General features: G+C 41.3%; 1 pseudogene; it reads right to left on the reverse strand.

Annotated features, from left to right (window-relative positions):
- Nucleotides 1-2,918: 2,918 nt before the first annotated feature.
- Nucleotides 2,919-10,285, reverse strand: LOC131899923 (U6 snRNA-associated Sm-like protein LSm2; annotated as a pseudogene).
- Nucleotides 10,286-10,709: the final 424 nt, after the last annotated feature.

The following is a 10,709-nucleotide window of genomic DNA, read 5'->3' on the forward strand; positions in this document are numbered from 1 at the left end:
ATTGATATGCCACATTATCTCTGTAGATGCAGGAAAGGTCTTTGACAAAAATCTAAAATTCCTTAATGACAAAAGTCCTGGAGAGACTAGAGCTACATGGGACATATCTCAACACAATAAAGGCAATAAAAAGGAAATCTACAGCCAATCATGTTAAACAAAGACAAGGATATCTACATTGTCTACCCCTGTTCAATACAGTGTTTGAAGTCTTAGCTAGAGATGTAAGAAAGAGAAGGAAATAAATGGAGGCAAACAGTAAAGCAAGAAATCAAAGCATTCTCATTTGCCTATATGATTCTATACATAAAAGATCCAAAGACCCCACCAGAAAACTACTCTAGCTGATGAACATTTTCAGAAAAGTATAAACAATGCTACAACAATCTTTGTTATGTATGTTCCTGTAGTGGGTAGCCATTTCAGCTTTGATCTGGAAGTTCTAACCCCCATTGATGCTTTGGTAACTGTCACGCCTACAAAACAGGGCCAAGGGAGGACCCCAAAGACCCGAGATCCAGATGCGCCGGCTCTTTCCTGGACCCTGGACGCTGGAGGTAGACTGAGCAGAGTTCTCCAGAGAACACCGCTGGACTGCACCACACCTTTTCCAGACCCTGTAAACCATCCCTTCATTTGTAAGTTACCCCACAAAATAAACCTCCCTTTTAACTACGTGGAGTGGCCTTAATAATTTCACCAATATGTTCCCTAAAATAATGAAGAATTCCTAAATATGAAATTGCTGAGTCTATTTTATCACACTTAACATTTTGATAACATTGACAAACTACCTTCAAAAAACTGTCTTTTGTCAAATGGCTCATAAGGTAGAGGCATTTACTGTTTAAGCCTAACAACCTGAGTTCAATCCCTGGAACCTATATAAAGTAGAAAGGAGACAACCTACTTCTCAACCTTATCCTCTGGCCTCCATATGTGCCATGGCATGCCACACACACACACACACACACACACACACAAACATACACACACATACACACACTACAACTGCTGCTGCTGCTGCTACTACCACTGATAATAATGATAGCAATAATAAATTTATTACATTTATTTATTTGTGTGTGGGCAGAGAAGGATGGCACACAAGTCACTGTGCCTGTGATGGTCAGAAGACATCTTGTGAGACCTGGTTCTTTCCTTCTGCATGTGTGTTCTGGGAATTGAACTCAGGTTGTCTGTCTTGGTAGAAAGTTCCTTTACATGTTGAGCCATATCACTGGCCTCAATATTTTTTTTAAATTTACAATACCCACTCAAAAACGTTTTTCAGCAACAACATATAGGATTACTGCCTATCACACTTCTTTTTTAATTTTTATTTTATTTTTCTTTATTAAGAAATTTTCTACTCACTTCTCATGCTATCCACAGACATGCTATCCTCCCTTCTCCCACCCCCAGCCCTCTTTCCCAAGCCACCCCGCATCCCAAAATTCCCCAAATAGAGGTCTCCCATGGGGAGTCAGCAGAGCCCAGCTCACTGAGCCTAAGCAGGTCCAAGCCTCTTCCCACTGCACCAAGGCTGTGCAAGGTGTCACACCACAGGAACCGGATTCCCAGAAGCCTGCCCATAGACCAGAGACAGATCCTGATCCCCCTGCCTGGGTGCCCCCCCAAAGAGTTTGAGCCAAACAACTGTCTTCCGTGTCCAGAGGGCCTAGTCCAGTCCCATGGGGGCTCCACAGCCACCAGTCCACAGTTCATGGGTTTCCACTAGTGTGGTCTGTCATCTCTGCACATCCTCCCATCATGATCTCGATGTCCCTCGCCAGCAGTATCTCTCCTCTCTCTCATCAATTGGATTCCTGGAACTCAGCTTGGTGCCTGGCTGTGGATCTCTGTATCTGTGTCCATCTGTCACTAGACAAAGGCTCTATGATGACAGCTGGGTTATTTGCTAGGCTGGTCACCAGAGTAGACCACTCCAGGCACCGTCTGGACCACTGCCAGCAGACCAAGGTGGGGTCAACCTTGTTCATGAGAGCCTCCCCAGCACCCTGCCTCTTCCTATTCCCATGATGTCCTCATCTATCATGGTATCTTCCTCCTTGCCCTTGCACTCTGTCCCTGTTCCAGTTTCACCCTCCCATTTCCCTATGTTCTCATCTCCCACTCCTCGCCTTCTGCCACCCCCTCCCAACCAGTCCACTCATGTAGATCTTATCCACTTCTCCTTCACGGAGTCATCTATGTGTCCATCCTAGGGTCTTTTGCTGTTAGCTAGCCGCTCTGGAGTTGTGGGTTGCAGTCTGGCCATCCTTTCCCTCCCATTTAGTATCCACTTATGAGTGAGTACATATTATGTTTGTCCTTCTGAGTCTGGGTTACCTCACTCAAGATGACATTTTGTAGATCTATCAATTTGCCTGCAAATTTCATGATATCATTGTTTTTTACCGCTGAGTAGTACTCCATTGTGTATATGTGCCATATTTTCTTTATCCATTCTTCAGTTGAGGGACATCTAGGTTGTTTCCAGGTTCTTGCTATTACGAATAATGCTGCTATGAACATAGTTGAGCATGTGTCCTTGTGTTATGATTGAGCATTCCTTGGGTATATGCCCAAGAGTGCTATAACTGGGTCTTGAGGAAGACTTATTCCCAATTTTCTGAGAAAGCACCATATTGATTTCCAAAGTGGCTGTACAAGTTTGCATTCCCACCAGCAGTGTAGGAGTGTTCCCCTTGCTCCACATCCTCTCCAACATAAGCTGTGTTCAGTGTTTTTGATTTTAGCCATTCTGACAGGTATTTGAGATTCTTCTGTTGAGAATTCTCTATTAAGATCTGTAACCCATTTTTTAATTGGATTGTTCAGTATTTTGACGTCTAGCTTTTTGAGTTTTTTATATATTTTGGAGATCAGCCCTCTGTCAGATGTGGGGTTGATGAAGATCTTTTCTCATTCTGTAGGCTGTTGTTTGGTCTTATTGACTGCTATCACACTTCTTTAAAAAAAATATTTTTCTCTGTGTGCTCGAGCTCATGTGAGCATGTATGACTGGGTATGCCATACTCTGTGTGTGTGTGTGTGTGTGTGTGTGTGTGTGTGTGTGTGTGTGTGTGTAGGTTAGAAGCTGGTCTCCAGGGATCATCTCTCCTCTTCTACCATGTAGACACTATGTATTGTGGATCAATAGGCTTGGGAGCAAATACACTGAGCCATCCCAAAGGTTCCATACTTTTTATCTTTACTAATTTGAGAGGGAACAAATGATCTCTCAGAGTCTGCACTTCTTTTATCAAAAAAGAACTTGAGCAAAGTTTTCAAATATTATGCTGACTTTTTTCTATAGGGTCATGAGTCATTTCTCATTGAATAGTCTGTTTTATAAACTGGAGAGCAAATGGTTGGATCTGCCACCTGGCTAATCCCACTTAATGCCCCATTACCTTGTGTAAAAAGGTTTTCACTATGGTAATTTTAATTCAAAATGTTGACTAGCAGAAACTTGATCACTGCAAGGTTCCTTTAACACAGTCGTTCTCAACCTTCCTAATGCTGTGACCCTTTAAAACAGTTCCTCATGTTGTAGTGACCCCAATCATAAAATTATTTCTTTGCTACTTCATAACTTTAATTTCCTACTGTTATTAATTGTAATGTAAACATCTGATATGCAGGTATCTGATCTTCAACCAATGGGACACAACCCACAGATTGAGAACATTGTTTTAACAACATGCAAGCTTACCTGCCACACTTGGGGAGGGAGAGTTTATCACTTCATACAATTCTTACTGCCTTATGATGTTAACCAAGTGTTGAATTTTTAATTATTTATTAATTTTAACTAATATTATTATTTATTAAAAATAATTATTATTTTCAGTTGCCAGAGAAAAATCATTCATTAATTGTGCATACTTCTGTGTCATATTTTATTTTGGAACTTGTAAACATTGTGTCATACTTAAACTAAGTTAAATGTAAATATTGTTTCAGAGGCATCATTTCTTAATGGGACAACATTCAGAATAATTTTTTACAGTGTTTCTGAAATGTACAATGCATTATTGGTACTGGTATAATCCCACTGTGAAATAGCATACCAGAATTAATTTCTTACTCCTATATCATTGTAACTTGATAACTCCTGGCTAGCCTATATCCTTCCCCTTAAGCCCTCTACTCCTTCTAATCTTGAGTAACAATGATTCAACTCATGTTCATTCTTAAGGCTGAATAATATTCCAGTGTGTGTATACCACATTTCGTTTATTCACTTATTGGTGAGTACTTGTTTTTTTAAATTAATTTTTACTGTTTTGTTCTGTTTTTCCCCTCTGTCTCTGTCTCTGTCTCTGTCTCTGTCTCTGTCTCTCTCTCCCCCCGTGTGTGTGTGTGTGTGTGTGTGTGTGTGTGTGTGTGTGTGTGTGTGTTGTGTGAGTGTGGCTGTGGTGTGTGGAGGTCAGAGGACAATAGTTAGATCAAGATTTACTACCTAGCTCTGTCTCTCTCAGAAGTTAGCTCTACCCCCATGGAGTCTGTCTCTTGACACAAAGAAGACAGGTAACTGTTAGAGCATGGAGGCCTGATAAGCAGAAGAAGAAAACCCAGCCTGCCCCTCTGCTGTGAGGGACCAAAGTAACTTTGAATTATGGTCTACTTAGCACACAGGCTTTCATGTCAGGAGCCACATAGACCAGAAGAGACTATATCACATGGTTTGAAGCCTTCCCACTCTTTCTGGAAACTTGTAAGAATCAGAAATATTCTTTGTTCATATATTTGGAGGTTTTCCTTCATGTGTCTTATGCTATACATGAAGACTTGCTCTCTTAATGTAGCCTATGTCTAGACTCGAAGGCCCTCTCTTCTGTTCAAGGACCCTATCTCTCCTAATGTAGCCCATGTCTGGACTTGAAGGCCCCCTCCTTTGTTCCAGGGTCCTGTCTCTCCTAATGCAGCCCATGTCTGAACTTGAAGGCCCCCTCTTCTGTTCCAGGGCCCTATCTCTCCTAATGCAGCTCCTCTCAGGTTTTAAAGAAAAAGCTCGTTTTCCCTTCAAATCTCCACTATATTGTCTTTGGTATGACACTGTATATCTCCTAATTATTTTCCCATTTCAAGAAAGGATCATCTTTGGCCTTTGAGACAATAGTTAAAAGGCCCTGTCTTCAAATAAAATTCATTCTGAAAAATAACTCTGCATCAGCTTTTCTGAACCTGCTGTTCTCTCCTTTGTAACAACTTTTGGGAGTCAGTTCTCAAATTTGCCTGTGACATCCGTGGATCAGGATCAGGTCCTCAGGTTTGTGCAGAGACTGCCTTTATCCTCTGAGCCACCTCACTGACTTAAGCTTGTTTGCACCTTGCAGATATTGTGAATATTGCTACTATGAACACGGTTGTATAAACATCTCTTCAGAACTTTGATTTTAGCTCTTGTGTATCTATCTAGAAACAGGATTACAAGATTATATGCTAATTTCAAGTTGAATTTTTAAATGAACTGTCAGCTTTACTATTTAAAAATTATTTTATTTTTATTATTTAATTTTTGTATGTACACGTGTGTGTGTGTGTGTGTGTGTGTGTTTGTGTGTGTGTGTGTCCACCCCTATATACATGTGTCTGCCTACCATAGCACACACATAGGTCAAAGGACAATCTCTGGGAGTTGGTTTTCTCTTTCTATCATATAGGTCTCAAGGATCAGATTCAAGTCATCAGGCTTGGTGGCAGTTGGCTTTATCGGCTGAGCCACCTCAGTAGCCAGGTCCTACTATTCATACCCTCTCTTTTCATTATCCCTGGTAGCTTTCTTCCAGTGGTTCTCAAACTCCAGTGTGCATAAGAATCACCCAAAGAGTATATTTAGGTGTAGACTGTTCATCCTATGCCCAGATATTTTCATTCAATAGGTCTTCAGAGGGTCCCAGGAATTTTCATTTTCTAAGTTGACTGAGGTGGTTCTTATGCAAGCATATATGTATGGGCTGAAACTTGAGAAAAACTGTGGTTAAAGGCGTGAATATAGAATCTCATAAATACAAAGCTTAAATGTTTGCCTGAATGCCAATTTAGACCACTTAGATATGTCAATGTATGTCATGACTGGGTGTGAGTGACTGTGTACACTCAATGTCCAAAGCCCTGATTACAAGACTTCAGGAAAGAACATCTTGTCAAGATTCTTCCTGGTTTCTTCAGCTTTCTAGATTTTTACCATTTTCTCCTCTTTATACTTTTCTATGTTTCTATGTGCCCCAAGTTTCCCACATTAAACTCATATGACTTTTATAACTAGAAAAAGGATTTTCAAACTAAATAAAAACCCTTTTAAGGCTCACATACTTCCCCTGTGATATCTTTTTGGCTTTGAATTCCCTTTACATGAAGGCATGTTAATCACTCTGAGGTCTACTTTTCTTGGCATTTCATTTGAACTCTAGTAAAGAACATTTTTTTTCATGAAATGATAGTTGATCGCATTTGATAGACTCTTCAGAAAGGCAGGCCAGTAGGTCTTTCCAATGGAGCCTCACAGGCAATGGGATTTGCTTGAAAGAATGTAGGAGCAGGAATTTTATTTAGCTAGTTATGGACCCAGAGACTAAGATTCGGGGACTATAAAATCACTAAAGGCCAGACGCTTATTTATTAAATTATGGCAAGCAATGAAACAGCAGACTGGAGATATGGCTCAGAGGTAGAATGCTGATTTAGAACTTGAATTGAACAACACTACTTTGCCTTGGAGAACAGATTAGCTAGGAGGCTAAGTGACTACAATTGAATAATTAATTGTTGGTGAACACAAGAATCAGACCACAAGTGTCAGATGGTTAGAATAGCTAGAGCTACCTGACAGGCATGTTTGCCCAAATTTCCAGGGCACATAGGCCAGAGGTGAAATTAGTACCACTCTGGTCACTCTGTGGAGCTGCACTCATGTTTATTTTCACATTCCATGTATACTATCTTGCTGTAGAGATATCATTCATTTTAGTGCAAATATGTGGGCATGTGACTCTCATTTCAGGACTACTTACATGAGCAGGCATCCTCATTGTGCCACATGCACCAGAGGACAGAGAAAGATCTGGAGGGACTGTGAGTGGAAGACACAAGGTCAATTAGGGAGTGAGTGGCTGCAAAAATCTGTGTAAAATGGCAAAGCCTACTTCCAGAAGCCAAGGAGTTGCTGGTAATGTGACCAAAATCAGATAGCAGAGCCAAAAGACAGTAAATGACAAGTCAGAAGACAAGAAGACCCTGGTAGAATAGGAGCCAAAGACAGGGTTGTAGAAAGCCCATTCAGGCTAATTCTCAAGGAAAAGGTTTCCTGATGATGTTAATCATTGCCAAGAACAAAGCCTGCATCTGGAACACAGCTTCTCCATCTGCAGGCTGGCCTTTGTCTCATGGATCCCTAACAGCTTCTAAGTATTTAATTGTACAGTGTGGTTAGAGACCACTTGTTAGGTATCTTCTCCATGTGGCTAAGTCAATCTATTTTATGTTAATTTTTTTAATTCAGAAGGTGACTTTCATCTGACCTTACTTATAAAATCTAAGATCTAGTTCTTGGCTCTTATGGAAGTTACTTATATACCAATCTACCTGTCAGACAGAGTTTCCAGAGTCCCATTTGTCTATATATTGTAGAATATTATTTTAAGGTGTATTACTTTTGTTTATGTTGTATTTGTCTAATTCTGTGAAGCTGTGTTACTGTGCCTGTCTAAAATATCTGACGGTCTAATAATGATCTGAACAGCCAATAGCAAGGCAGGTGAAAGGATAACTAGAAGGAGAAATCTGGTAGGAAAATAGAAGAAGTAGCCAGAGGAGGATCAGGACTCCAGGGGCCAGCCATCCAGCTACACAGCAAGCCACGGAGTAAGAAACAAAGAAAGGTATACAGGAATAGAGAAAAAAATCCCAGAGGCAAAAGATATATGTAATAAATTTTTAAAGTTTTTTATTTAAAATTTTTTTGTTCATTTTATATGCCAACCACAGATTCCCTCCTCATCCCTCCACCCACTTCCCACCCCCTGCCTTCCTCTCCAACCCACCCCCAATCCCCTTCTCCAAAAGGGTAAATCCTCCCATTTGGGGGGGACAGTAAAACCTGGTACATTCAGTTGAGGTAGGGTCAAGCGCCTCACCCCTGCATTGAGGGTGAGCAAGGTATCTGACCATAGGTAATGGGATCCAGACAGCCAGCTCATGCACCAGGGATATATCATGATTCCATTGCCTGGGGCCCCTCAGACAGACCCAGCTACACAACTGTCTCCTAGACAGGATAATTTAAGAAATGCTGGCACCCATGGGATTGAACAAGGCCGTCTGGATAAGGAAGACAGTTGTTTGGCTCAAACTGTTTGGGAGGCACCCAGGCAGAGGGATCTGTCCCTGGTGCATGGACAGGCTGCTGGGAATCCAATGCCTGTGGTGTGATGCCTTGTACAGCCTTGGTGCAGTGGGAAGGGGTTTGGATCTGCCTAGGCTCAGTGTGCTGGGCTCTGCTGACTCCCCATGGGAGACCTTGATTTGGGGGATGTGGGGATGTGGGGTGGCTTGGGAGAAGGGCTGGGGGTAGAAGGAGTGAAGAAGGGAGATCTGTTGGTGGTATGTGGAGTGAATAGAAAATTTCTTAATAAAGATAAATGAAAAAAAAGAAAATATTTAAATCAGAGATTAATTTTGATGACAAGAGACAAAAGATCAGTTAAACATTTATGGTTCATGATCGTCCTCTCCAATTACCTATAGTTACTAATAAATTTGTGACTGGTTTTTGTCTTGAAAAAAAAGAAATGCTTGCTAGAAACAAGCCAGGCTAAGTCCAGTGATTTATAATTAATAATAAGCCTCTGTGGATGAATTTTGGGAGATAGCTGGTGGGACCCCCAAAAAAGTAATAAACAATCAACAATATCTATGTATTACCACAATGCCAAATAAAGCATTTTATAGAAAACTAACATTCCCCAAAAGTTTGGTGAATGGGCAAATGATATATTTTCCAGACACAAAAGTAACATAGGAAGATGGTAAGAGTATCTGGTCTTAAGCCAGTTTCCAGAGCACCTTCAAATTGATGGCTTCCTAGTTTATGTGCTGTGGCTCCCCAGGACGAATAAGTTTATACCAGCTTCAGCCCATCTAGTTTTCCTAGAGTTCCAATGTTTTTGGGGGGAGGATAGAGTGAGATTCATTGTTTTAATTGCTGAGGCCAGCTGTGATACCAATGCCAATATATAGTGACTTTCATTCTTTCTCTTTTAAAAAAGAATGTTCACTAATAACATCACAGTCAAATTTGCCTCAAGAGAAAACTTTGTCTGGGCATGGTGTTGCATGCCTTGCAACACTCAAGAGCTGTAGAATGAGGCCAGACTCTCTGTAGACCTTGGAGAGGGTGAGGAGGGATGGAGAGAGGAAGGGAGAGAGGGGAGGACAGAGGGAGGGGGATAAAATACAAACTTCATACCCTTTAGTTGTTGCTCACCTCTCTCCCTCCTACTTTAAGAACCATTAACTGCTGAGAGTGGTGACCCACCCATGTCTCTAATCCCAGCACTTGGGAGACAGAGGCAGGTGGATCCCTCTGAGTTTGAGGCCAATCTTCTCTACAGAATGAGTTTCAGGATAGCCAGAGGTATCTACAGAGACCCCATCTCACATTGCCTCCCACCCTCTCAAGAAAAGAAAATATTACTTTTTCTATCCCCCAAATGTGTCATATACTTCCTTTGGAAGATCCAGGAAACTCCTACCATCTCCAGGGAATGAGTGAGATTGGTAGGTTTTTGAGGCTGAGAAAGATTTACAGGTCTTGGGTTTCTTAATAACCCATTTCTAACAGAGGACAGCTGCTTCTATTTTCCTCTTATCCATTCAATTACAAAGGAAAACAAGGCATCATCAGCAACAAAACACACCTCAGGTATTGGGCAGAGGTGTCCTAGTTGCCCACAAAGTTATGAGTCACCAATGGGAAGGGGGGCACCACTGTTTGTAGTACAGGGCTTCCCTTCTTGCTTGATGCATCCTGTAACAACCATGTGTCAACCTTGTTTACTGGCCTCTGCAGGAAGCAGACACTTGAGCCCAGGATTAAATGGCTCTTCACTGATAACATGTGACAATGATTCTTAGGGTCAGTGACACTGTCGGTTAGTTTGATATTGAGGGACTGCTGCATAGAATGGAGGATTCAACAGATACTTTGGTCATTGTTGAGTTCCAGGACTATATCTTTGTCCACAATGGACCTGAAAAAGAAGCAGAAAAGCATAACACTGCAGTCCAGACTGGTAAGGAAAAGGATGAGTGCTGTTGGACAGAGACCTGTGCATGAGCCAGAGCACAAGCCCAAGCATGTAGATCAGACAGGATCATGTGGGCATGTGGTGAGGCCTGGGAAAAACTACCTCTCTATAGGGGTGGGGGCAGAGAGTACCTCTAAATCCATAATATGTTAGCTGTTATAGCTACTACCTTTGCCTTAGCAAGTCTTTTCACATAGATTCCTGTTGCATCGTATATGAGAACCCCATTCCTTTTCATGTCTTAATAATATCTTACTATATGGATGTCTTAGTTAGGGTTTCTATTGCTGTGAAGAGACACAACGACTATGGCAATTCTTATAAAGGAAATCATTTAATTGGGGTTAGCTTACATTTTCAGAAATTCAGTACATTATCATCCTAGTGGGA

The sequence above is a fragment of the Peromyscus eremicus genome, chromosome X (assembly GCF_949786415.1).
Source record: "Peromyscus eremicus chromosome X, PerEre_H2_v1, whole genome shotgun sequence".
In the NCBI taxonomy this organism is placed as follows: domain Eukaryota; kingdom Metazoa; phylum Chordata; class Mammalia; order Rodentia; family Cricetidae; genus Peromyscus; species Peromyscus eremicus.